The following is a 6,000-nucleotide window of genomic DNA, read 5'->3' on the forward strand; positions in this document are numbered from 1 at the left end:
TTTTAAGTGTGTGCTTAATTTTGACTGTATTATGGCAAATGATGATTGTGATGATGAAAAAGAATTGATTGGAATCTCTCTCTCTCTCTCTCTCTCTCTCTCTCTCTCACACACACACACACACACACACACACACACACACACACACAGAGCAAATGCAAGGACTGCCTGTGCTGCTACGTGCATCACCTACCTGCATCCTTAGCACAGGTGGGCTAGATCTGCATGTTTTTGAATTGCATAATATCAAGTTTGGAAATGCACAATGCTCACCCACATGTGTTAAAACATACCCCCAAGCACACAGTCCCAAGAGCCACTGAAATGTATCTGTTATCAATTCAGGCATTACAATCATCATATATTTTAGTGCATTTCTGGTTGGTGCCCAAAGGAGATAATCATTCCTGTGTCATACCCTCAAAAAGTCTGCTGTCCAAATTGGCCCCATTTGCCTAGAAAACATGGTAACAATTACATTCTTAAGTACTGAGTTTTAAGGCCAAAACATCTTACCAGCTTTAAGAGGGAATTGTTTGGATTTTTGTTTTTATGTAAAATCTCAGCATCCAGGTATGGAATAATTTACTTAACACTAAAAGCTGTAAGTACACAAACATTTACTGTGTGCACACAAGCAAGAAACTAATTCTAGGAGCAGAGAGGATTACAGCTGGGTAAGTGATCATTCCTGAACATACAGAGAGCAGCAATAGTATTATTCATCTGGTGCCTGACCTTCTGCTCCTTGCTTGTAAACAAAAGATTCCAGGCATTTTCCTTGGAACCATACAATTTCAAGGGAAAAATTAAGCCTAGCCATAAAAGTTCTTGCTTAAGCAACTAGAAGCTGGAAGTGGAAGAATGAAAGACCTTGGAGCGTGTGACATTATTACAGAAGAAATTCCTTAAGCCAACACCTTCTGAACATCTGGGGAAACACACTGCTATGAGATCCTTGAAAAGCAGGGATGGGTAAACTGTGCCTCTTGAGATGTTGTTGGACTCCAACTCCCATCAGCCCCAGACGACATGACCGATGTATGAGGATCATGGGAGTTGGATCCCCAGGGCCACAGGTTCCCCATCCCTGTTTTAAAGGCAGAAAATGTCATGTGACTACAACACACACATGGATATTCTTCAACAGGACTAGCATCAAAGGTTGGCATGACCGGGCACCTGCCACACTGACAAGAGCCCTCTGGACATTCACCACTGATTGCAACCTGCTTGTTCATCTTCCTCTCACTCTAGCCCAGAGGGGATGAGTGAGCAAAGGACAGTGGTGGTAGAGGGGAGGAGGAGGAGGAGGAAGAGATGCCACTGCCTGCTTGCTCATTGGGTCCGCCTGGCAGAAATAATGAAGCAGAGGAGCAGCTGGCACAATGGCAGTGAGGAATAGAGTCACTGAGGGAGGAGGCCCCACTGAGGGTGTCTTGCCAAGGGGACTCTGAAAACCTGGAGGAAGTCTACAAGGGATTATGAATCAAGCACTAACTTTGTCACAAATCAGATTTTGCCTACATTGTGCTCCCTCACTAGTTGGAGATGAGATTTGGTAGCTGGCCAAAATTATTTTACCAGTCTATAGTGGAAAATTCCAAAAACACAGCTATGTCATGAGACTTGTTTTTGGACCTTTAGCAATCTGCCATCTAAAATATGATCATTTACACACTATTAAATTAAGTGAACTAAAATTAACTTGGATTATTAGTCAAAAGCACGGTAATTCTACTGATATTTTTTTCTCTCTGCAACAGTTCCCAACACTGGCCTCCTGATATGTTAAAAAATATTGGTAAATGTCAACATTCCATCATTTACTATACTCTAAAAAATTAGCAATTCTTTGCCAGATAGTGAAATTATAAAACAGATGACATTCCAAAATTGTCCTAAAACGTAGCTATCCATGTATTTGCACAATGCTTTCAAGAGCTCCAGAGAGGTACCCATTTCTATAACCTGGTGCTGGTGTTGACCTATAAAGCCCTATACGGCTTAGGTCCAGGCTATTTATCAGACCATATCTCCCTGTATGAGCCTGCCCGGGCCCTGAGATCCTCAGGAGAGGCCCTTCTCTCAATACCCACATCTTCTCAAGTATGACTAGTGGGGACGCGTGAGAGGGCCTTCTCGGTGGCTGCCCCTAGGCTTTGGAATTCCCTTCTTAGGGAGGTAAGAATGACCCCCTCTTTGCAGTCCTTCCGCCGACAAGCCGACAAGCAAATTCCAAACAAGCTTTTGGAATTGAAGGCTAAGGATAGGGCATGAAGGGTGCTGCATTGCTAATGTCTATTATTTCATTTTTAAACTAGTTTGAACTTTTTTAGCTATATGTGTGTATGGTTTTAATATTGGAAATAGTTTAATTTTATTTTAATGTAGACTTTGTATGTTTTTAATTATTTGTATTTTTTATCTGCAAGCCGCCATGAGTTCCAGTTTTGGAAAAATGGCGGGGTATAATAATAATAATAATAACCCAATAGAACACAACACCATACATAGACAAATGTAGTCTCATAAAGCAACCTTTGCCAACCTGGTGCCCTCCAGATGTTTGGATCACAACTCCACCCAGCAGGATTGATGGGAGTTCTAGTGCAAAACATCTGGAGGGCACCTACCTAGCAAAGGTTATCATAAAGTTACATAATAAATTAATAGATCAGGATGGTGTTTACCTGTCACAGAGTCGGCTTTGCCTCTTTGAGTGCAAGAAAGGAGCTTACTTGGCACCTGTTATAAACTGAGCAGGATAATTCTAGATCATGACTAAATGAGCACATTTGGCCTTTAGTGACCTGTGAAAAAATGTTGGGCATTTACTATGGAACTGCCACACTTTGTTCACTAACTTTTTACATCTACATAATGTAATCCTCCCATGTTTTCCCTTTGCTCAGTTTGCTTTCAGATGTTCAGAGCTTTTTTAACAGTATGGAACAGTTGCACAGTTTCCCCAATTGCTGGTGTGGGTTTGGGGCAGGTTATTTATTTATTTGTTTGTTTATTTATTTATTTATTTTATATCCCACCCTTCCTCCCAGCAAGAGCCCAGCTATACAGGTATAGATTGTTCTAGCCATTTCTGTCTTTATGGTCCACCTCTCTTCTCTAAGAATCAACTCTATCACTTCAACCCTTCCCTTTCCAAAATAGCATTACCATCTGTGTTTTTTTCTTTCCCTTGAAACTGCAGTAGGAGGAGGACAATTATGATCAGGAGTGCAGAGAAGGAGGAGAAAACAGGGTTGATAAAAAATCAATTAAAAAATAAAAATAAAAATTGGATTTTTTAAGTTAAATGGGATTTCAATATTTTCTTAAAACAATTAGTAAAAAAGAGTCTAGGTCAAAGATATCATCATGAATACTAATTACACTGCTTCTAACTATATTCTATGAATATGTTAACAGCTGTTTATGGAGATGGGAGATAACCTAATCGGTCCTGTTCTGCAGGTGGTGTACATGAACTGCACTCTCTCACACGTGCTCTCGCTCTCTCTCTCTCTCTCTCTCTCTCTCTCTCTAAGGCCTTGCCTCTCTCTAAGTGCAAAAATAGAGAAGGCAGATGAATAGAGACTTTGGGAAGATGGAGTAGATCTGAACAAGGAGGAGAGCACTGAAGTGGTAATCCAGCTCTTAACAGCAGTAGCCTCTTCTCCTGGTGTAGAGATAATTTTTTGTTCCTTTGGACTAATTCATTCTAACTTGTGAAATAAGTTGGGAAATGAAAAAGCAGGAAAGCTTGTATTTCTTTTCCAGGCAATGAACAAGGAAGACAAAGGTGAAGAAGACTGAGTTAATTGTACCATGCAATATTTTCTCAGATTAACTCAGTTGAAGTTGCATCAATTTTATTTTTTAAAGAACTTTACATTTATCTAAAAACTGAAATAGTTAACCATTTAAAAATCCATGTGCATTTCTGTTAATGTTATTGTTTGCTGAAGAAAAAAACTAACCAGAAGAATAAACAATCCTATTAGTCCAATTTAAAGACCTGTTGAACAGTTAGAGCTGGTTCATCTCCTGAATGACTTCACAAGTTCATTCTCCTTTAGTACTAAAACAATTATCATCTCATTTTTATATAAAAATTAATCTGAAAACAATTCAGAATAATTGCTTAGTGTAAATAATTGCTAATGAAACCTACAACTCTGAATATGTATTAAGGTTATATTAAACAATAATGTACTTCTACTAAAAATTATGATTAAATAGAATCTTCCTCGCTAGTGATTTAAACTGTGATTTAAATTATTAAAATTTGGTCCTTTGGAGAAGTGATTTAAATCAATTTGATTTAAATCAAATCAACCTGGAAGAAAAGCAGCCCTTTCCCAACACCAATAGTCCCAACAAAAATAAATATTTCCCTATAGTTGGGACTGGGAAAAGAGGGAGACAGACCACTTGGCTACAGAATGTTATCTCAGTTCCAGGACTCTCAAAAAGGAGTTGCTATTCCTCTTACAGCTGAAATGAGAACAGCGAGTGTGGACTGCTAAATAGTACGTGTCTCAAAGCACCTTTGGTGTGTAAGAGTCTGTTCTCCCAGGATCAATCATAAGCCATTTCATTACAATAGCAGTAGTTACTATACTGCTTGAGGTTCTAAATGAAGTGTCCTGGACTGAACAGTCTGGTGCTCATTAGGACTGGTGAGGTGGAAGGCAAGGAGCCCAACAGCAAGTGGAGCCAATGACAGGAAGAGCCATCTAATCCTAGTTTTGTTTCGTTCCTCTTCCCTGCTAAGTTCCACAAGGGCATCACTAAGAAACGAGGAGGAAGTTGACAGGCAATACCACCCCCTGGACTGGTCGTAAGTAAGAAGGCAGGCAGGTGGGTGCTGGTCCCCCTTTGCCTTAATGGATCAGCCTCCACTGGTGGTGATGATTGTCTGCATGTTTGAATGCTCCTCCACTGGTCGTGTGAAGCAGCATGTTAAGGAAAAAGCCAAGGTAGAACTCTTCTCCCTGATCAGAGGCATTGCTAGGTACTTAAAGGACTCGGGGCACTAGCCCATGACACACATTTTCAAAAGCAAATAGCATTTGCTAATTTATATTTATTGATGCCTCTGCACCAGAGATTGGAAGATTACTTTTTAAAAGGAATAAATTGACAATTACTGTTACATGGCCCCAAGAAGAAATAAATTACCATTATCATTACAATTGTTCTGAAAGGAATTGATTACTTTACAGTTACTCAAAAGTAATAACTACAATTAAAGTAAAGTTACTTTTTTAAAAATCCTAGAGTGTCTACAAGGTGCTGCCCTTGGCTGCTGTGCACCTAAGTAGCCTAAAACATCAAAAATAAACAGAGAGAGAGAGAGGCAGTAGAATAATTATTTTTATCCATAAGATAGCAATGGTGTCTCTCCACAGGTAAGGGAGGTGGAGAGGGAGGCAGAGGCCACTGCTCAGATCTTTGTGTGTCAAACCAAGTGCAACCCCACACACACACTCCACCACCTCCTGGACCCTGCCCTCCCACCAACTAAGGCACACCCACCAGAGCAAACATTTTCCCCTTGGGTGCAAAAAAGTTACAACACTGCAAATGCAGCAAACTAGTCAGGGAGGGTGGCAGAGATTGTTTCATGTGCCAAGTGCAAACACAGTATTAACACATACACACATTGTCGTCTCTCACCTCAATGGTTCTTTATCTTCATTCCACTTCTGCCTCCTTCTCCTCCTTCATCCACATCCTTGCCCTCCAGCTACTTTCTCTCTCCACTCTATTCTTCTTCACCACTGTCCATTTTTAAACATTTTTTTCTCTCTACTCCACCCGTCTCACTCTCCACCTCCTCCTTCATTACCTCCTAAACACCCACAGAGCACAAGTGAAGAGCGACACTGTATGGAAGCCCAGGTTGAGGCACATGATTTTCATCCACAAATCAGAGGATCAGAAGACTTCCCCCCCCCCAGTAACACCCAAAAATAATGCTGGAAACATTACAAT

This window comes from Rhineura floridana, chromosome 4 (genome assembly GCF_030035675.1).
Source record: "Rhineura floridana isolate rRhiFlo1 chromosome 4, rRhiFlo1.hap2, whole genome shotgun sequence".
Classification (NCBI taxonomy): Eukaryota; Metazoa; Chordata; class Lepidosauria; order Squamata; family Rhineuridae; genus Rhineura; species Rhineura floridana.